The sequence below is a fragment of the Columba livia genome, chromosome 1, assembly GCF_036013475.1.
Source record: "Columba livia isolate bColLiv1 breed racing homer chromosome 1, bColLiv1.pat.W.v2, whole genome shotgun sequence".
NCBI lineage: Eukaryota > Metazoa > Chordata > Aves > Columbiformes > Columbidae > Columba > Columba livia.
The window spans coordinates 185143416-185166842 of NC_088602.1; the positions used below are offsets into that span (position 1 = coordinate 185143416).

At 41.4% G+C, this 23427-nt stretch overlaps 1 long non-coding RNA gene across 1 annotated transcript in view; it reads right to left on the reverse strand.

Moving 5' to 3' along the window:
- Positions 1-4937: 4937 nt before the first annotated feature.
- Positions 4938-23427, reverse strand: part of LOC135578217 (uncharacterized) — a 36719-nt gene continuing 18229 nt past the window's right edge. Inside the window, exon 2 of the long non-coding RNA XR_010469565.1 lies at positions 4938-11310. This is a non-coding gene — a long non-coding RNA (uncharacterized LOC135578217). The remainder of the gene's footprint in view (positions 11311-23427) is intronic.

The window sequence follows — 23427 nt, forward strand, 5'->3', positions numbered from 1 at the left end:
GCCTTGCTGAAAATGGCCCTGATTTGTAGAAACCTTTGGTCATGGTGCTGTTACCACTTTGTTATTAATTCTGCATGGAGGTTGAAGGTAGGAACTGGGACCAGAGCGAATGTCACCTCTCCACTGGGGGATGCCTTGAGATTCGTGTCTCCAGGTAGCATGACCTTTGAGATTAATGGAGAGCACAGAGCTCTTGAAGAAATCAAAGCTGAGCCCAAAGTACAAGATCAGTCCCCTTGCTACTCCCACACAGCTCTATAAAGCACCTGAGGAGGGGAGCAGGGCTCTCAGGGAGAGCTGATGGGGAGGGAACCAGTACCACACTAGAGCTGTGTCACTGTGGCAGTGGTGAGTAGCTGATAGACCCTGGTAATTTGTGTTCACCACTGCTGTTCCACAGCCACACATGTTGACCGGTCCTAAGCAGGGGTCAAACACCTTCAGAGTGGCCTAAAAATGCTGTTGGCTCATGGATTAACATCCAAGGTGAAATGTGGTGTAATTTAGGATGTGTTTTTCTGGCTCCCGTGACATCAGAACCCTTCTGCTGTTGTATATAATTATAAAAATGTCCCTCTGACTTCTTGTTGCTGAAAATACACAGGCTGTTTTGTTTTCAGAAAAACAGCATGTTCCTTCCCTCTTGTTTTTCTATTTTTGGCAGGTTCTACCATGAAAACTGTGGCAAACTACAGCTGAAAACTGGAGTAAGACTTAAGATGACACCCTCTAGCCTGTAGCTTTATAAAGGTATCTAGCCTTTAGCTTCCCTCCCAGGAATAATACTGGGTCTTTTTTATTTGTATAGTACTCCCAGGCAGAAGATGAAACACACTACTTGTTTGTAACTGGTAGTGTCGAAGAACTTACTAGCCTTAACCACAGAGCAAACCATCGATATGGAGGGAGATGCAGAGCATCAGAAAGGGAGTAGGCACTGAAATACACCATGCAGGAGCCTGAGTAATGGGCAAAAAATGGGAGTGTAACCCTATGACCATATTTAGTTTCCACATGTGAATCTTGGCTGGCTGGATCCTACCCCGAATGCCAGTGGAGCCTGAGAAGTTGGAAGGCTTTTGCTCTGTGCATACAAGCAGAGCCGTGACTCACGCAGAAGAGAAACAGTTTTCTTTTACAAGGAGAACATTTTTCCTTATTGACCAGGCACACACTTGAAAATAGCTTTGCTTTCTGAGTAATTCTGTCAATTCATGGCAATGCTGTAGAAGTATGAAAACCAAAGAAGCATTTAAAGCTCCAGGAATTTGCTAATAGGAAGTAGAAAGCTCTGTTTAAAGACAGACAGCTAAATTCACTATATATGTCAACTCCTTGAAGACAATTAATTAAACTGAGGGTAACTCAGACTATTCAATAAATTTCAAATGTCAGACAAAGAAAAGAAATGAAGAATCGAATAATATTAATGCAAGATATTTAAAATGACGTGCAATTTAATTTCTTTGAGTAGGGAACTCAGTCTATAATCTCATTTGCACTGGGCTTTATTTCTGATGCAATACATTTTCAGCATCAAAAGTGAAGAAGCATTAAACTGTGAAAGATAAAGCTCAATTGCAAAGGGGTGATGCTTCTTGGAAAGGAAGGGCACTTCTGAGAATCTCCAGTTATTGGAGTTTGTTTCCACCAAAGCTGTTGGAATTTTCCAACTTACTTCAATGGAAAATGAAGTAAGCCAAGGAAAATCCCACTCCATAGTGCAGAACATCATTAAAAGGTATTAGTAATCAGAGCAAGGCAAACAGGACGTATTTTAGTGCCTTTTTTTTTTTTTCCCTCTCTCTTTCCTGATTTGCTTCAGGGACCCTCTTCTTTTAAGGCTTACAAATGACACTGATTAAACCAGCTGAAAATTAGGCCCTCATCAACCAGAACCAGCTCACCAAGCTGTTGTTCCCCTCTCTGTCCCCTCTGTCCACAGCACGACACTTCACCCACGACAGCAGCCGCAGGAGGTTCAGCAGCAAGGCAAGGCCTTTCCCTAAAAATACCCCTTTGTTTTCTTTTTCTTTACATCCATGACAACACACGATGTGCAGCATTTTATTTTTATACTTAACGAGGGGGATTTTCCGCTGGGAAAACGCCTGGAAGGACGCGGCCGGCAGAGCAGCCCCGGAGCGCCGGGCTGAGGCTGCCACCTCCCGGCTGCCCGGCCGCTGCCGCCCGCTGCGGGATCGCGGCTCCACACACCGCCCCTCGCAGGAAAAACGGCCGTAAAACGCTCGTTTGGAGCTCGAAAAGGAAATTAGTTTGATCCTGCTGAAGCCCGTCATTTAATTATCGAAACACCCACATGTGATGTTCTACTATACTTCCTCTGACTTACAGAAAGGGTTAAGGATGCAGTTGGAATTATGTGTCAGCTTGCATTATGTCTGAGATAAAAATGCTTCAGTAGAGGCAATATTCTGATATGAGAAATCAATTCTAAACATGAGAAATCAAAATAAGCAGACTGTAACACACTGGCCCCAGGAACCAAATTTGTAGAAGTACGTTAGTGAAGTTACTTCCACTTTCATTTTATGTTTGTTGACCACTTTATCAGTGGAAATGTACCCTCTGCTTTCATTCTAATAGAAGTGTTTCAAAAAGTCATCTGTTACTGTAAGTGTGGCAGGGAGAGCAACTGAATAAAAACTCTCCCTTGAGGACAGCAAAAATGGTGCAGCAAAATTCTGCTTTGACTGAAATCAGTACCAGGCCTTTCACACCAGGAAAGTGCAGTCAAAAAGAAAACAGGGAAAGCACGAAATTAGACAAGCGGACCTCCCACCATCAAGCCAGAACAATCTTCAAAAGAGATTTTTTTTTTCTGCCTGTCTTCCCTGGAAATTTTGGCTGGGACTGAGCTGAGCCAGAGGCTCCAGAAACACCAGGTAGTGCTGCAGGAATGGCAATGTACTGGGTGAAGCCACTTACCAACACAGCATAAAGCAGCCACCCTTGTGAGTCCTATAGAGCATATACAATAAATTCCACAAGGAAGAAGATAATTTTATCTGTAAACAGTTTTTTTCTTTCTTTCTTTCTTTCTTTTTTTTTTAAGAATGAGTGATCTTCTAAGGGAATAAGAGTGTCCTGAGAAGCTCCGTCCTCTTTGTCAGATGCAGCAGTGCTGCTGGCAGGTGAACTTAGGCAGGACCACAGTTGCTGGAGTTTCAGAGGAGTACCAGGCAGAGCTTGTTGTTTCTGGTTAACACTGAGCTTGAGTTGCTGCTGGTAAACATCTGGCTGTTTTGTTCTTCTTCCAATATCACAAAGCAGCCCTAGGCCACAGCTCACCGGCTGGGTTAAATCAAGCAGCAGATCCTCTGTTTTCAGAGCAGCACTAGGCACCAGGAGCAGATTGGTGACTCTGGCACAATATCTATTAATAAATAAAAGCATCGGGCTTTGCATTTGAATAGGCCATTTTCTTTGGCAGATCTCAAAGTAATTTCTGAAGAAAGGCAGACGTTGTTACCTCCATTATGGGGCTGGGTTATATGACAAGCTCACAGTTGGGGACTGGGCAAGATCTTGGCTCTACAAAAAGCAACAGCTGCTCTCCTTGGTTAAATGCCACACACCAGAAGTCCCAAAAGTTGTCATGTCCTGGCCAAGCGCACAAAGCTCCTTAGCCAGATGGGCAAGAGCAGGCGCTGGAAAGCTGGTCCCATTACCCAGTCAGTTCTTGAGGTAACTAATACTTCACAAAAGGCTTGTCCAGAATCGCAATCAAGCAGAGATATTTTTTAACACAACCTACCTTTTGTTTAGTTTCTCTTGCTTCCCTGTACTCAGTTTTGAAATAGTCCTCACCTTTCTGTAGGCAGGAATCCAAACTGACCTGCTGCAGGGAATAATTACTCTTCTTTATTTGAAAATGTCCTATTGGGGAAGTTTTGAACCTGTTTCCATTTTGCGGGTTTTCTACAGGCTTTTGGATACTTTTAAAACTCCTGAAAATATGGTATCCTTGCAGAAGACCACCCTGCAGGTAACCTGCTTCAATGCATGCTTCCTCTGTAAACAGCATATATAAACACCATAGATGACGTTTCAGGTATTAAGTAACATTATATGTTAAATGAAGGACTCATCACAGTCATTTCTGATCCTTAATCAAGATGTCAAGCCAGCATCTCTCCCAGATCCCTTTGCAAAATATAAATAAAATGTATTTCTAGTTCATAGTTTGTTAAATTACTTTGACACATACGCATTAGCTTGGCGTTTTAGCCAGTGAGCCAGAGCAATGCAAACTATGGTTTGCAGACCACAGCACAGAGTAATATGCACTTTTACAACCAAAAAGAAAAAAGCTGCTTCCCAGCACAGTGATAGTTCAGAAGTTACACACACACGACACAAACATGTGCACACAAAGAAAACAGGCTCCTGCTGTTGGATACTGGCATTTGTTACCATATGACAGCTGCTCTGAACCAGATGGGAAACAGCCATTCCAGTTCTGCTCTAAGCCACATCCCAACACCAGCATCACTGCAGACTCCCAGGCTGGCACCTCAACTGCAAGGCAGAAGGGCAAGTGGGCAAAGAAGCCAAATCCTCCCACCTCTCGTTGGCAATGCCACCCCTTCAGGAACGGACTGAGGTATATTTGGTGTGGAGAGGAGTAGGGAGTAGCGGACTTTCAGATGCTCCACTTAGAAAGCTCTGGCCGCATTCGTTCTGTACACAGGGAATGTCTGGGTCCAGTGTTGACAATTTGGCAGCAACTGAAAGCTGTTGAGTTAGCTCAGATGTGATAAACAGAAGAAAAAAAAGTAACAAGTCATCACCAAAAGCAGTAGTTCCCAACCATGAGTCAAGCCTTCTTAGTGAGGCATGACAGCATTAAAGATAAGATATAGAAAAGAGAGCAGAGGTACTGCTGAGACTGAAGAACAGGAGAGAGACAACTGTTAAGTTTATGTTTCTTCTTTATTTTCTTTTTCACTCCCAGGTTCACATCTCAGAGAAAAAGAACATGCTGCTTGGTAGTAAGGGATTATAGTGCTATAGATCTCAGAAGGCAGGGACATGGAGGAGTCATGGGTCATGGAATGATGGAGGAAAAAAGGAAAAGATAGTATAATGGCAAGGAAAAGCTACAGCTATAAGGCATGCCTAAGACAGATTGGGCATTACTGCTGTAAAAAAAAACCAACCAAACAAAAGTATTAATCTGAAGCATTTCCATATTTATAGTAGTATAATCAGACCAATCCAAAACATTCTTATTAAAACATGGATCTGGATTCAGTTCCACCCAAAGTCCAGTGAAATACTCACCAAAAGAAAAAAAATATCTCAGCCCTTAAAAATAAGTATTGGCAATTACTTCCCCCAAATTATACCATTCTGGTACCCTGCGCAAAAAATAAACTGTAATATGATCATATATAAAAAATCCTACTTAAACAGAGAGGTTTAAAACATAAAAAGTGTTCACTTCTATAATTTATATGTATATCAGCAACTTGATGCTCATAAAAAAAAAACAACTTGTGTTTTATAAACAAGTGTGTTCCCCCCAGTCCATCGAGTTTCTGATTGTCTCAAGCTCATCAAAGCAAAAAAGGAAAAGCTCATCTTTTTCCCTTTTGTTCGAATTCAATAATCCTATTAGACTTCCAAGACCTTTTTGGTGTTCTAGTTCCACTGGATAATAAACATCCTGTAGTTTTGCTTAGTCCAAATATGTGTCTGGTTTATGTCTTAACAGCTACAAAAGGTATGAGGTTTTGCCTGGGATTTCTATCTTTCACAAATACTCTGGGGAAATCATAAAAAAAAAGTGGGTATTAATTGTTCATTTCCTGGACTCTTATTACTTTTAATGAGCATCTTCATATTCCTTCGGGGATAGCTGCTTTACGTTCCATGTCAGGCTTACCAGTGCTGTAGCACTGATGTCCCATTTGTCTGCTCAGCAGTTCCAGGCTGATACAAACATGAGCTGTTGGCCTTGCATCTGTACTAAAAATTATTTCATTATTTCCAAGTTAATCATCATTCACCTGTAGGATCACATACAAGCCCATAAATTCAAGGGGACTGTATTTCTTTGGCTTTGGGGTTAGTCTTGTGTCCACAGTTCCTCTGTTGAAACTTCCATCCAGGTTCTATGCTATTAAATGCCTGAGCTCTTTACAGTTCACATTTTCTAGTCAATTCCCTTTAATGCCTTCCATCCAATGTGGGCCATGTCTAGACTTGAAAAAAACTGCATGCAAGGATAATTGTGGTCATTAAACATATCAAGAGAATGGCTGCTAGTTCAGTTTAGCTGTTTTTGCTTTTCTGGAGTCCCCGAACTCACTTCAGCAGATAAAGAGGTGAGTAAAACTCTCCTCCTACATAAGAAAAGCAAAAACCAGCAAGCTCCAGTGGCCTACTACAAACATCTGTCCTTAGACTGCTGTCCTCCCAACTGCTTTAGGCATCCGTTGTAGGATGGGATGACTACAGAGGGAGTCTCCAGATCTGCATTTTCTTCACTGACTACAGAAAGTGCCACGACGACCAGTCTGACTTTATGATGGCAAATAACAGATGAAATGGATCCCATCCACTGGATCTAGAGATGTTCTTCACTGCTACACATGACATGGCTTCCAAGACGAGTAAATACTTCAGTCAGGGAAAACTTTTTTTTTTCTTTCATAATGATGGAGTATCATCTTGAATTCATTTCTGAAAACTAAAACCTAAAATAAATGTTCTCCACTGGGAAGCAGTGCTGCCTTCCTTACATAATGTATGATTCAAACGACAGTCTGCTGAGAAGGATTAACATGCAGGTGGAGGCATACTGCATGCAGAACAAACCACATTAGCTCATCATCACCTAACACTGGCAGAAACATGCTGCACATGTATGAAGAAATGAATGCATTAACCTACTTGTATGCACACAGGCACACAAACCATGATTGTACAAGGATAAATGATATCACCCTCAATATGCAAACATATACACAAACTTGCATATAGCCCAGACAGGAATGAACAATTAAAATGAATGGCCTGAATGCATAGTCATACAAAGAGAACACAAATAGAAAAGTAACAATCTGTAGTTGTTTCAAATGCTGGTAACTAAAGAAACTATCCTCAGACACAGATAATAGCCAGTGACTGATGTGGCCTCTGTGACTGATGTGGCAACAGTTTGGGTCTCAGCAGGTGGAATTAGAAAGGAGAAATCAACAAATGGCATAAGAAAATGCACTTGTTGAAGGTATCACTCTGATGTGTATCAGACATGACAGCCATGCACTGACCGAAAACCTTGGGAGGCTTCTTCTGCCTCAGAAGTCATAAGAGCAAAGAGGGCATCTGGGATGGTGGCTCTGGCAGGGTGGAGGCACCAAGCAAGCTTCCCTGCTATTGCTGGGTCACAGGGCTTGTGACAGGTATGGAAATTTTTACTTGCACAGCTGGAACTGCCAGATGCAGGGACTAGAGACACCAAGTATCAACCAGAACAAAAACAAACAAACAAAAAAAAAATCCAAAAATCATTAGCTGTGATAATACACCTACAACTTCTGGGGCAGGTGGAGGTGTTGGGTCCCTCTACACCATTCCCCACTGCTGGGGGAAGCTCGGCTCTCACAGCCCAGCAAGAGGAGGGGTGTGTGCAATAAAATCAGGGGTGAGAAAATCAGAAAGTGAAGCTGTGCACAGCAATCTCTGCTGCCAATTGGCTTTGCACACAAGAGGAGGAGCAGGTGGTGGAGCTGCTGTGCTCTGCAGAAGGATGTTCTCCCTGGGGCAGTACTGCTGCAGGGAATGTAGCGCAATCCCTGAGGGGCGTCCCTGAAGCTGCAGGAAAAGATCACATTGGTCTGAGAAGATGGGTGAGCATGGCAAGCTGTATTCGTGCAAAATATTGTATTCAAAAGTTAGATGCAAAGAAAGTGCTATGAGCCAGTGTTAATTCAGCTATTCAAGGGTGATGCAACACTGGCCCAGGTTGCCCAGAGAGGTGGTAGATGCCCCATCACTGGAGACATTCAAGGCCAGGCTAGACAGGGCTCTGAGCAACCTGATCTAGTTGGAGATGTCCCTGCTCATTGCAGGGGGCTGGATTTTATGACCTTTGAAGGTTTCTTCCAACCCAGACTATTCCATGATTCTGTATGGAAAAACACCTGAATCCCACAAAATAAACGTAGATGGGATTTCTAGGACCAGAACAAAGAAGACTTAAGGTGATATATCAAGGAAAAGTGACAGATGTTTGTGGCCTGAAAAACAATGGAGAAGTAATATTTTCCACATCAATAATAAAAACCTTTTGCTCTGTGCTTTTACCTGAGCAGATCAATAAAGGTTACAAATGCTATGGACAAAGCAATATATTCTAGCTTAAGTTGACTGCTCAAAATGCCAAGAATTTAGGCAGAGAGCCAGGTTTAATACAAATGAAATAGAAACCATGGTTTGACTAAATCATTCTTTTGGATTTCTAGACAACATTATAAAGTGTTAGTGGCTACAGTAAAGAGCACGTCGAAGGCATGATTCATGGGTGTTTTACTCCAGTTGTACACTGCCTGAACACCCCTGGACTCAATAAACACCACAGTGAATCAGACATGAAATCTGTCAAAGGAAAGGAAGCACAAAATGCGATGATCTTTATCACTAATCTTTTATCGTAGCACACAGATCCTGAAATTGTGATGAAGGACCTTCGTGTCAGGCACATGATCGCCAGTCTTGAGATTTGATTGCAATTTTTGTTTTGCTTGTCATTCTCCCTTAAGCTCCCTGATTCTAGACTCATATGATTGAATAAAAACTGTTAGGTTTGTGGTGGTGTTTTTAAAAGGGACTCCCTGGCCATCATAGGGCTGCTGGCAAAACCTGAATAATAAAGTTCAGGACTACAAGAGACAAATGAAAAGACACCACAGTTTTGTTGTCACTGTTCTCAAATGCTCCTGATTTTAAGCTACTGTAATCCTAGAGGTCTTGATACATCATCTTATGGAGCCTGGAGCACTCAGTGACCTGGCATGTATGTGGTCAAGATTTAATATTTCAGAGTTAGATATCACCTGTTAGACTCCGAAACAGTTAAAGTTAAGGGAGCATGACCTAAATAAAGGTAACAGAGGTCAACATGGAAAATAACAAGACAAACCAGTAGCACAGATTTACCTCGACAATTTAAAACCTCTCTTCGCTGTATTTATTGCTGAGGCCATTAACCACTATGACCAACTACAAAAACTAATGAGACCATTAAGGGGAAAACTAAGAAAAGACAGAGACAACTCGACTTTTTTTTTGTAGCCTACTGCTTGTAACTAGATTGTTAAATTGTTAACATTGCCATTTAGTATGTATTTGCCGGATTTGAGTAACCTCATTGTCTGGACTTTAGAGCTATTAATACAATGTAATGGAGGGATCTCCCAGTTAACACAGCAGATAGCCCAGTCTACTGGGAAGAAATAAAAGCTTGATTATCTTGATAAGAATTGTGCTAAAGGCCATGATTCCCATGTTGAAAGAAATTATAGGAAATGTTTGGGTAATTAAATTCAGAACAGTGAGCTATCAACAGACAGTTTTGGAAGTCACTTTTGTTAAGTTGAAAACACATTTGACAAAAAGTTGTCATCAGAACTGATTCACGATGCCATCTGCCGCTTGTGACCAGTCCTTTCGCTCATATCATACTCATCTTCTGTTCTGCAATATCTTGAAACAGTTCAATGCAAATCATAGTTTCCAGGATGGATTCATGCCTAGAGGCTTTTCAGTAGTGTTGTTTGAAAGAGGTCTGCCTGGGACACCAGCAGCCTGGGGCCCTGAAGAATTGATGGAGATTCTGCAGGTGCTTTAAGAGCCTGGTGACCTGTCAAAATGGGTGCCATAGAGGCTAAGCCCTGACCTAATGTTGATTCTGATCCAGCAGTTTTTCTTCTAATTGTTGCATTCATTTACACAAGCAGAGACCTGCTCGGTGCAAACGCTGTTCACTTAGTGCACATCTTTCTAGGTGTGTGTGAATCAGAGCACCAGTATTCTCACATGAGGCTAGATATCTGTTTTAAAGTCTTGTTATATATTTTTCAGATTAATTTTAAAGCAAATCTTCAGTCCAAAGCTATGCCTGTATGCTTCTGTGAGATTTATTTTGCTCTCGCTGGCAGCAAAAAGTGACAGTAAGTAGTTATGTGCTGGGTTTGTTCTTTTGTTAGTTGTTAGCCGTAAGGTTTGGAAAGGTTACAGTGGAGCTTCCAAATCATCAAGTATGTAATGACTCTTTTCAACAAAGCAAAAATGGGGACTTGTGTTGCAAAGATATAATCATCACAAAGATATAATCATCACAGAAGAACTTAACACAAAAACATAGATGTTTAAAAGCGAAGGAGCAGGCATGGACCTGTGGTAAACCTTCTCTAGCACATCCAGCTGCGCGTTCTACCCCAGGCGGCTTCAATTTAGATGGCTGCTCACCAGTGTAGCTAGCAGTGTACAACACAGCTGGGTGATGCTGGAAGCTGTGCAGCTCTGTGTTCCTCCAAGCATTTAAATTCATTAGTCCTATTCTGGTCATTAGGGAAGTACAACATGTCTAAAAAAACCAAAATCTTGCCTGTACAATTTTAACACCATTTAGAACAGGCCTGTTCCTTCAGCAAGGTAGTTCTGATCTTTCTGGTGGGACCAGTCAGAAAAACTTCCTCTATGATTTTATGGATTGCCAACAGGAAACCTATTAGAATAGGAGTAATGTGACTTGGTGACTTTCCATGTTTGAGACAATCAAAGTTTCCTGCCCTTTTTGCGTATACCAGTGAGAAAGATCTAACACCTTCCAGCAGTGAATGCATCTATCAGGCACATTCACGCTGCAGCTACAATTTTTTTGAGAAGTGAGACCCAAATTCTTGTATCCTCTATGGCAGGTAGGGAGAATAACAATACCGGGCTCTGTGAGACACTCTGAAGACATCCTCCCTGGACCTTCTCTACAGCGAGTTTTTACTTTTGGTCCTTGAGCTGCAGAGAAGATAGGAGGTGACAGGAGCAGCTATCACTTTCGCTTGACAGTGCTTTGCCAGGTCAGCGCCTTCCAGCTCACAGGGAAGCACTCAGGCTCTGCGGGTGCCGTGGGCAAAGTCAAGGCTCTTTGCTGTCTCATTCCATCTCTTCAGTAGAGCAGGGTTCAGCTACTCTGGCGGAGATTTTGCTGCATCTGGATCACTGTTCACATACTTTTAAGGGTACTTGTACCTCCAGGTGTCAGCGAGAACTGTAGATCTCCTGTAGCCAAAGGGAGTGCGTTTCATTAAAACTGTGCCATGGTTGTGTTACAAGAGTCAACAACATGATCGTAGTTTCTGGGACATGCACATCAGATTTTTAACTTCTGTTATACACAACCCAGTGTTGTTTTGCTGTTGACACAGTTGGCAGACCTTCACAAAGTGTTGTGCAAAATGGACAGATTACGAGAAAACTTTTTTCTGTGTTCACAAGGCTTGCAAAGGAACATTTTGCTTCTGTGTTTCATTAAAAGTCAAAGGTCTACAAAGTCATCCATATAGCTAGGATAAGCCTCATCTACTTTAGAGACAAGAACAGGAGAAGTTTTGAGAAGGACCACTCTGTGAGGTACTTACCAGCTATATCCCCATAGCTAACTGGGGAGGAGCAGGCTGTTGATCTTTAATGCTTCAGAGTTTGTAAGTTTGTAGATGTCCCTTATGGTGAGTTACCTTCTTCTGGTCATTGTAGTAGAGATTCACAGCCTTCAATCTCTCCAGAAAAAACACTATTTCTAGGCTAGCTCTAGTCTACAATTTTACATTTTGTAGCATTCAATAGGTAAATAGCAAAAACAGTAGTCTCCTTCAGACCTAAATGCCTTTCATAAAGCAACAACATCAAAGTTACTTATTACCTTCAGAAAGCTATTTCAGGTGAACAGGTAACAGACTTGTACATTCAGTTAGAAAAACTACAGTTTTTCAGCAGTGGCCCATAGGTGGACTCCTGGCAAATGTGGTCCTCGCTTCATTCTGGGCAGAGTAACCTTTTATCAGCTCACTTCCAGTGGATATGTAACACCTATGTTTAAAGCTGATTTTTTATCTTTCAAGCATGGCTGTATAGTAACCCTGTAAATCTGGGTCTGCTTGCCTTCTTAAAGAGCCAAGATTCTTTTTTTCCAAGCAATTAAGTGTCACTTGGCAGTCAAGATATTCTTTCTGCCACACAATATCCTCTGCTACCTTCCTGATCATCTCTTTCCTACTGCAAATATTGATTATGTGGAGTTGAGGAAAATCCATAGTTAAATGTTTTATTTACATCTAAACAGGAGCCTTGGAGTTCCTAAATTAGGTGCCCATGTCTGTCCTTCCTGGGCACCCTGCCAGGGAGAGAAAGGGTTGACTGGAACACAACGCTGAACTTTCCTTCTGAACTGCTGGGTGTATTACCTGCACCAAACAACCCCTCCTCAAGCAAAAAAGGTATTTTTAATAAAGGGGACTGAAAGCCAAATAGCCTCAAGAATCACCAGCAGGATTCAGTATTGCTATTGTATTTTTTTTTCCCCTGGAAACAAAGTTTCAGATAAATCAAAATATTCACCAGCAACTTTTTCATTTCATTGGAATTGTAAATTTAAAAGCTAGCTGCAAATTAATTTCTGCAGTGTTCAAACAATTTGCTGTTTTATCATTTCAGCTTTTCTGCTTCATAAAACATGCATCCTCAAATGTTACGCTGTGATCAATTAACTAGAATATAGGAATTCCTGCAGAGCAGGACATCCCTTTTCCAGCCTGCTTTAGAGCAGGTTCTGAAAATGTATAGGTTTGAGAGGAAATCTTTGCACAGATCCGTCTCTCCAGAAGGCACTTCTTTAGGGAACCTTGTGTGAACAAAGCTAATATCTACTAGGCAGTCCCAGGACTGAAAACAGGAAAAAAAAAACAAAGACCTAGAAGATGGTATATAATAATATGCTTTATGTATTTATGAAATCCTGGTTGCCATAATTTCACTGAATTTGGCTAGAGCAGGTTTAAACTTTATCTGAGTGTGTGCAGCCTGTACCTTATGCCCAGCTTTGGAGAACTGAGCATCCTCCATGAGGCACTGAGCACTATGTTCAGGGATCCTTTGCAGGAAAAAATTGTGGGCATCCTGGACCAAACACTAGGACCCGTCTGGTAGAAAATTCACCTTTGAAAATGCAGATGTTTCTTTGGAAAACTTAAGTAATGTAGCAAAGCTTTTAAATCTCCAGAAGAGGACAAACTCCAGCTGCTGCCCATGTCTGTGACTGTCTTTTCATTGTCTTGTGAGGGAGCTATTGTGCATCTCAGCACATCTGCCACACTGCACCCTCTCCTGATGCCTTTGCTAGAGGCACAGGGCTTTCTGGTGTCCCCTAGTCCCACCTGAGCCACTCAGAGATGCTATGGGAGGTGAGAATAAGGCCTGATGCTAAACATTTCTGGTCAATACCTGGCTCATGCAGATGCATCCGACCCATTTCAGGAGTCATTGGAAATAGGCAATAACTTTTTAAACTGAGGATGAAGAGAGAAAAAAATCCAGGCTTTATTGTTAGGAAAAGTTTATATCATGGGGGTTGGGGAGGGTCGCTTATAAATGAATGACTGCTCTCTCAGAAATCATTAAATTGTTGTAGAAAGCTGCTGGCAGCACTGTGTACTGAGATGGATAAAAATCAGAGTGGGAGCTAGGATGTGTTATAAAGAATTTAATTACAAAATCTCTGACTACCAATGTCAGAATTTTTATTGGCTTGTCAATAGAAAAAATAATGTTGTTGCTGTGGAATTAAAGTTGTTTTAATTAGAAATAATGCTTCAATTAAAAATTATGATTAATTTCTTATTGTAAAGGTGCCATGATTGTTACAATCTGTTAAAATATTTGCGTTTGAAAGTGAATAATATTATAATAATACTTGGGTTTTACCTTTTATCATTAGATCTTATTAGTGTGACCCACTGTGAATCGAATGATCTTACAAAAGCCTTTGAAAGTGTTTATGAAACATTAATGAGTTCTGTCCACAACCCTTGGGGGCAAAAATGTGCTCTTCTAACAATTTAACAGTTGGATAAGCTAAGGCAGGTGGTTTACGCAAATTATTAGAGGTCAACACAGAAAAATAACACCTCTTGCATCCCAAATGCTCTTGTCCTCAATGAACAGCTTCCAAGCTCTTTCTGTGTGTATTTACTTTATTTAATTACAGTTTAAAAGGCTCTTCTAAAAGGCTGCTGCCATAGCTGCAGGCAAGGTATTATCTGGAAAAATACACAATCATACCCTGATTAAATATGAATACATTCAAACAGACAAATACTAGGCAGATGTCACAGTTCTGTAAGAAGTTCATCTTCAGAGCCACTGGATGTAGGACATCAATTTTAAAGTAGAAAGGTGAATTAGCCAGCGATAAGAGGAACTTCAGTTCCACAACCACCTCCTTATTTAATCCCACATTCCTACTTTCGTTGTTTGTATTTTTAAAAAATCACCATATTAATGGAAAAGGATAGTCTGTCACCCAAGCTTAAATAGGAGGGTGTAAGTGATTAATCTGCTGCCCAGTCGATTGCATCTGGAATCTGATTATAAATCAGAGCCACAGGCAGTTATCCCATTTTGCTGTTATACAACAATACGGGTAGAAAAGCTCTCAGATTATTATTTTTAATAAATAGGAAGAGGCAGAGCATGTGGATGCCTGTGTATTTATCTAACTAGAAGAAACCCTCCCCAAGGAGCAGCTCATCAGAGCGCTGTCAGTCAAGACGGGGAGGCAGAGAGGTTGTGGTCGTGGAATTGCAGAGGGTCCTCTTCTGAGTGACACCACTGGTCCTCCTGGTTTTTCTGAGAGCATCCATGTGCCTGGCAGCTTGTTTAATGGTTTATAAAACCACTCTGACAGAAATTTAAAGTCTCTTCCAATCTGTAAATGAAGGTATACCTTTGGAGAAACTATTTAAGCTGAGCTAACAAGCCACATTGCTATCGGCCAGTTTATAAATGTGCTGAAGAGCCTTTTGACATGCAGGAGTGATGACATTTCTGAAAGATTGTCACAACATTAGTTATTTAATACTGTACTAAGTCAAAGACACTTGCCTCTGCAGGGACGTGTTTTTATCACAGATCCAGCATACTAAGCACTGAGTGTTGGCTGGATTGCTAACAGTTGAAAGTAAGAATTAATTTATGCTTCAGGCACTAAAGTAAGAGTCTAGAAAGAAAATCTTGCCAATATTTTGTTGAATAATCAGTCATAGATGCTAAGCGTAGAACATAACCGGCAAGTGATTAAAAAGATAAATACTGTTCGGTTATAGTCTCAGTAGTCATGTCTTCTGGTTATTTGTAAATCTACCTTAGGACTAAAGATACATGTCATAATTTTTAAAACACAGTTCAACTAAACATAAATTGATTAATTTTAATCTTCAAGAAGCTTTAGGTAATTGTTTGGAAAAGACAAAATAAATATGTAAAATACCTAGAAGTTTGCAATCACTGCAGTCCTCTTCTCTGGGAAGCAAGAATCAACATTCATATCTATGTTGGACAGAACAGACTAATAAATGAAACCCATCTGAAAGGTTCATTTGTTCTCTAAACTATGTCTGCACAGCAACTAAGCTTTTTATCCAGAGGGTGTTGTGGTCCATTTAGTAGGTGGATACCTGCTTATTTTCTAATCATGATACATCTTTACTACTTTTTACTGCACACGGGTTCTGCAGAACCATCATAGACACCTACAGGGACACCCAACAGCAACTGCTGCTAGTGATGCAGGAGCTGCAGCATTGTCTGACAGGTCACACAGACATAATCCGTGAGTCAGGGAGCAGCAAACTTGACTTGTCCATGCAGACAAAACACATTTCAGTCTTTAAAAAACTTCATCTTTGAGTCTGAGATTTGATGACAACCCAAAGAGTCAGCAAACATGGGAGCTAATGCTGCAGTTCGGATACTCACATTTCAGAGTGGGACTGCCAGTTTGGTTATCTCCCCTCAGCTAATTCTAGCTCCTCCAGTCAAAGGTAGAGCTTACATGATATACTCATGTATAACAAAGGATGCCAGACTGACTGCGTGATAGGTAAACTAACAGGTTTACCTATCAGATTAGCAATCAAAATGAATATTGTAGAAGAGCAGCCTCCAGAAATATCCTGAAGGCATGGCAGGATTATTTTTTTCCTGGGCACAATACAATTACATAATACCACAATAAGAAAGACAATTGTTGTATTAAAATTATCCTGGCAGCTGTAGATTTGCTACAGTAGCTTTATTAAGGTAATCAGAAAATGATACACCAAGTCATCTTGAAAGCCCATAGCCCAATTTGGCCATGGCTTTCATCCCATTGACATCAAAGGAGTCAGTCAGTGAATTGTGTCTGCTCCATCACTCTCACCAGATCAGGAGAAGGGAGAAACAAAAGACATAAGGTATCTTGGAAGACACAATATTTTGTTTTCAGGATAAAATCAACTAACATGCCCAAATCTCATCAACTTTCTGTGAATTTGCTGTTCCTCAGAGCTTGTTACTTTTAAAGTAGTACAAAAGCCCTCAACTGACCTGAAAATCTGAATATTTTATGCTCAACTTCTGCTAACCAAAGAATGCCTTTTTGCTGCTGTGTGGTTAAAAAGGAGGGGAATGGGAATGGGTGTAGAAAGAAATGAATGCAGGGAAGCTAGGAAATGAGAATATCCCACCAAGCAGTTCAGTTGACAGGAAAAACACAAGTTTAACAGAGATCATAAATGCATAAAACATTTTAGACAAAGCCATAAGGCTCAGCAAATCATTTTATTATAGGTGGAAAATCTTTGGTCCTCACAAAGAAAGCAAAGTTGGTACTGAGCATACCATAAAGCAATGGATTTGAAATCCACACTTTGGATAGAAGGAAACTTCTTCCCAACTTGTTCTTTTTAGCATTGCAAAACCTGGCTGAGGTAGCCTATTGCAATAAAACAAAAAATCCCCAGAGATGAACTCAAGCCATTCAGACATCTGTGACAAAGTGCACAAAAGCATGGGAAAGCCCCACTTGTGCAAACAGTAAGGTGAGAGACCTGAAGAGCTGGTTGAAACGGGGACAGGAAGGTGTTTGAGAACACCAGGCCGGGACCTGCTGCTGCCATAGGGAAGTCCAAACAACATGCCAGTTCTGAGTTAAAAAGACAATATACTATTAAATAAAAAATCTAATACCATATAGCAAGAATGAAAACAGAGACAGGAAAACAGATGATGTTTAAGAGGCAGTCAGGCCAAGCCTGAACAAAATAGTACCCAAGCAAGTTAAAAAAACCTTCCATGCAAGATCTTCTGATCCAGATACCTGAAAATCAGCCTGAAATTACATGAATGCAGTTGTGGCTACTGTAAAATGCTCAGTATTTTCAAGCAGTAAAGTGCTTATATTACAGGTTCATTATGCAGCAGATGAATTTGATCACCCAAGTGCAGGTGGTCAGTTCACATTTTCCAGTTTCTATTGTGTTCAGTACTTCGTGTATGTATATATCAAGTGCGGCCATTTATAATTTCACCAAGTGTAAGTCTTATAAACCTTCCTCTGGTGCAGCACAGAACAGCTGTTTGACAGAATGAGTATTATTACTTAAAAAAAGAAAACCAGTACATTATATGCAAATTCTTTTTATCACACTGTTTCCTGAAAAGTTTTCACCTAGATTAACTTCTTGGTGAGAATTAGCTATTTACTGGACAAAATTGCATGTTTTTCAAAAAGCAAATTACCAGAAATCTAAAGCATAGTGCCAGAAATCCAAATAATCTTCTTTTTTTTTTTTTTCTTGAAAACCCAAAACATTTCAGGATTGTCCCTGTGGTGGTTCATGAAAGCTGTAGCTGTCTCCAGTCTCCTCTGCTGTCCAAGTTTTCTGGCTGGACTGGATATCATGTAACGAGTCCTACAGCCGGGAAGTCCTACAGCAGGTCAAGGGAGGAGCAGTTTGTTTAAGAAGCTCAAACAGCTGAAAGCTTTGGAGTATAAAGAATGCAGACTACTGCTCCCATGAGACGCTTGAGGTATCAAAACAAAGCCATTTTCAACTGAAAACACGAGCTTCATTTTTCATCATAAGGCATAATTTTCATTAAGAAAAGTAATTTCTGAGCAGCTCCAAAAACAACAGTCCAGTGGCATACACAGTTCAATAGCTTATTAAAACTGAAGTGAGGAATTTGCATGTTATGAAATTGGGGCATGGCCAGGATATTCTCGGAAAAAAAAAGAACCAAGGGACCTTTGCTAATCATCAACAGTCACGGATACCAGTGATAACACCTCGTCCAAAACCTGTTACCTCCAAAGTCCTGCAACTCCCGAAGACCCTGTGAAGGAGGTAATCAGGAAGGATTCAGGGGAAACTTACTAACTAATAGATACCTATTTTTGCCAAAGCTGAGTAAAACTCCTTTCTTTTGCCAACAAGCAAATGATTCAGCTTGTCTACCTCTTTTTCTGTCTGTATTAAGATGGAACGGTCTTTCCTACATTTGATTGCTGGTATTATTTGAGATACTGAATCAACAGTCAAGATGCATATTAGCAGGAAAAGCATCTGACATTTTCAGCACAAACTGAAGCAACTTCCCCAAGTGCATATTTGAAAACACAACTGAGTGCAGCACAGCAAGTCAAAATACTTTAAGATTACTAAAAAGCTCTTGTACTGTCAACATCAAGTAGCCAGGGTTGTTTACCACTGTGGAATTTATTGGCAGCCATGAACTTGTAAAGGCTCTCAGAAAGTGGGTACCACCTTAGGGTCATATTGCAGCATCTTAATGAAGTTTTTCCAGCAAAGTATTTGCTGCCCAATGGTTCTAACAGTCAGGACCTTTCTTTTCTCTCAATGACATTTAAGCACCCTCACAGACTATGTGAGGGGCAGGATAAAAGGAAACTGCACAACCCTGAAGAACATCGCCAAAAGTGGGTGACTGTTTCAAGAGCAATCTCCAGCCCCGTGGGCTGGCACCCTGCCCAAGAGCTGCCTTTGTCAGGGTGGTGCTCGGGACAGGTGACCAGGATGGACAGGCAGCCACAAAGCAGCCAGGGAGTCTGTCACTAATTACTACAAAAGTCCTAATGTTTCAGCAGCACTGGAATGGAGAAAGGCTGACCGAGGTATGTTAAGGAAGGGTTAGATATCAAAGACAGTGGCTTGCCAAGAGTTGAAGCCAAATCCAAAGAGGAAAGCCTATAATAGCCAGTCAAATCTATATAATAGGTCAAAAGTCTGCAGGGAATTTCCCCAATTAAAGGATTATAGTTGCAGACCTGTCTGAAAGAGGGGAATATTTGAGCCTTCCTATGTTGCCATTCACTGCAAACTTCCTATTACATTTTCTGATCCATTCAAACTTTCAAGACAGGAACAAAAAACAAAAACAAATTAAGAACGGGTGGGGGGGGAAAAGGTTCGAATTATCATTTCCAAGCTGTCTAGTGTTTGCTGAGTTGCAATTTTTTAAGCAGAATTTTTGAAGAGATTATCATGTTTATAGTTCATAGTGTTTAGGTTTATCTTTCTATATTTATTCTGCCTTGGACTCTAAAATATCTGTTGGAGGCAGACTCCTTTCCTAAAAATTGTCTGTCTTCACTGATTAACATTTCCAGTGTTCTTTCAGGTAAGAGAAAGTTCTAAAATACAACCCTCTCATCCTTAGAAGCTACATTTGAAATTATATCTGCACACTATTCCCTAAATCCCACTTGTAAGCATTCAGTCCTTTAATTTAATGATTTGCTGATAGATGAGAAACACATCAAACCACACACTTTATGAATTCATAAACTAGTGTTTTGGTCTCTGCTTACAATGTGAGCTTAAGACAGGCTTGCAGACAAGCGTGAGGACATTGATCCTCGTGTCATGCTCTCCATCCATGGATGGATGCTTTACATACACATCCCTGCCTATTAGTTTCAGTCAAAGCACTTAGGCGTAGGGCAACCCATGAATAAGCTCTGGCCATAGACTGGTCCAGGGAACCTGACCTCCTCCATGCTCATCTGTTTGGGTCACTCAAGAGGGAACAGGTACCAAGGCAGTGACCAGACCCAAGCTTTCCTCCCCGGGCTGTCTGTCTGAGCCCACAGCAAAGAACATACCTGCTCATAAACAACATGGAGGTGGGTTGAGCAAGGGCTTGAAACTAAAACAGCAAGTTAGACATGTCAGTCATTCTTCTACAGGTGACTGCAGCAGGGTATGGCACGTCACTCATCCATGCCCACTGTTATTTCCTCAGGAAAGAGCAGGACTCTGTAAAATTCACTTTATTTGCAAATGTATACAAAGAAGATCAGTCAAGTACAGAAGAGGAAAGTATTACTTGGATGCAAACTGTGCTTCTTCTATCTGCCTACGATAACAATAAAAAATACAACACTTAGGTGAAATTGCTGACTCCCTAGTCCTTTGGTTTTAAAATATAATATTGATATTGACTTTAGATCTTGCCTGATTTACTTTAATTTGAGCCAGGCCTCTACAGAAACCTGTTGCCTAGGTAACAAATGCTGTGCACCATAATAAGGCAAATTGCTGTTGAAATAAATAGTAATTATGGTCCTGGTTTCAAAAGTATTATCTTTCTCTTTATTTTAAACTATCCTTGGTTAAAGCTGTAAGCACTGCCTTTGTTCATTCGTATCATCTCATTGTGCAGTGGCTGGGGGAAGGGAAAACACACACTTGCCTCTGCATCTGCCCTCTGTTCCCCTAGCAGCTCTAATCATGTACGTATAGATATTTTTAAACAGTATTTATTTCCTCAGGGTGCATCAATGCAAAGTGTAAAATTCCCATTAGGAAAGAGCAGGGGTTGACATTATTCCTGTTCAGCATCTCTTACAAGAATTGCTTACAGATGAGCGCCGCAAGTGAGCTTTGGTTTACTGAGGGCTCACAGCCTTTGCCATGCACCCTGCGGAGTCCTGCCCTCACCTGGGGCCTGGCGTACCCCTTCACATCCATCAGGCACAGGATTTGTTCAGCGTATATGGCTCTTCGTCTAACAGTTTGATGATTCACAGACAGGTATGAGCTCAAAGGAGTGAATAATGTCATGCCTAACATTCATCTATTTGTACTCATAAAGCATTTGCACTGGACAAACAAATGTGGAATAATGTACCACGACCAGCTGTAGTGCGGCTGCTCTGTGGGTACCCCAGATTGGCCATGACAAAGCAGTGATGGTGGGGAGTGCTTGTTCACATACATCCTGGGGCTCCTGTCACAGCCCACCACAGCACACAGCTGAGCCAAAGTCACATCCCACCTTTTTCCATGGAAAACTATTGCCAAGTAGATACATGAGGACTAAACTGCAGCAAAATCACAAGACACTCTGTAACCCCATGAAACGTGGGAGCCATCAGTCAATACATCTGTGGGAAAGGGCTTACCAGACTCCCTGCTTGGACCTATCACCCACATGATGGAAGAAGCATGCTCAGGTTATCACTCCTCACAACAGCTCCTCTGCAATCTGCAGATAGGAACTGATGTTTCCCTCTGCAGGGAGTCGGGTGCAGAGGACAAACTTATTTGGCTGTAGAAGGTATCTGTCTGAAAGGAGTGACAGCAAGTCCATCCCTAGATACACTTTCTGTTGACACTGAATTTAATGGCTTGTAAGGAACTAAACAAACTAAGCTGTGGTCCTTCCAGGCTGCTAGACTTCTGGAGTGGTGGCACTGTCTTTAAAACATTCTTCATCTTCTTTGTGATTTCCCTGGTGTTTCTACCTCTGTCGTATGTTTGCTTCCCAGAGCCCTCAGACATTCTGCCTGATAAACTACCATAGATCCCAATTTAATAATATTGATGTGACAGCAGCCAGGGAAGTGAGAGGATATGAATAAAAGAAATGTTCAAAATGCCACGTTGGTCAGGAAGATGTCTTCTTCCTATTAGGATGAGCTAAGCCCTGGGGTGAGGGCAGACTTGGCTTTGGGCAGAAGGGCTAAGGCCAGTTCTCCTTGTGGCTTCTCTTGCAGTCTTGGAAGGAGCTGCAGCCCAGAGGGACATCCCTTGCATCAGGTTTTTCCAGCACAGATCAGATTTAGTCAAGGCTCCTTTCAAATGGGGCCAGGACTATATTGCAGGTATCCTTATATGCCTGTTCCTGCTAAGCTTTGCACACCTCTTCGGAAATTCAATAAGAGTTTCCAAAGTAAACTGATCTGAAGCAGCAGCAATTGTGGTGTAAGCTCTGGGACACTACCCAGGCAGTGAGTGCTTAGTGAGGTTTTAAAAGCTCCATGCTGAGAATAAAAGGTTCACCCATGGAAAGTGATTTTTCACCTACTTTGGGTACTTTTTGAGACTTCCAAAAATGTGCAGAGTATAGATTCATTGCCCCATTGAGAAAGAATAACATTGTCTAGAGCTATCAGTCCACATTATTTAATGAGCCCTGAAACTACTTGAAAAGTACATGTGTGTGCATGCATGCATGTATGTATGTACTGGAGGGCAGGAAGGCAGAGGGAATCAGAGACACCTTATCGGTGAGCATGATCTGTTTTTTACGGAGTTTGACACACACAATCTTATCTAATTATTCAGAACATTTAACATCACCTAACGCCAGATAAAAATCTCTTTCCTCGTCCCCCGCCCCCTCTTTGCTGAAACTTAATACACAGAGACTAATATGGCACAAAACCGTCTCATAGAGCTTTAAGATGCAAGACGACAACTCGTGACCTTTGCCATTGATTGCCAGCCAAGTTACATACGTCTCAGAGCCTCAGTGGGCCACCATTTGTCACCATGCTGACAGTGACATACAGCTCAGCCTATTGTTCTGCAGAAGTAACCTCAGCCTGGGCTGCTGGTGACAGGGGGCAGTTTGCAGTATGCTGTGCTGTGTTCCCTGGGAGACCTTGTTGTGCTGTGTACCCTGGATAATCTGTGGGGTTTGGGAGAGGCCACAGCCATCAGGATGATGAGAGAGCTATTCCTTGGAACAGCTTTGGAAACCGGGAGTGCCAGCATTGCCAGCTCAGAAAGGGTGAACAAACATCATGCTTTGGGAAAGATCATTATGTCTTGGATGAAAAAAGGGGGGAAAAAAAAAGCCTTCCTTACCAGCACAGTGTGTTTGTGCAGTAAGATGCTGTTTGTGAATCCTGTGCTCTCCAAACTGAGGGCTGCCGAGTCCCTCCTATGCATATTTCATTTATCCAAAGGAAAGAAACTCTGAATCAGGCTGTATACTTGGGTGTTGCTGCTCTCCCAGTGTGCTGGCCAAATTTGCCTTGTAGGCTTAAAA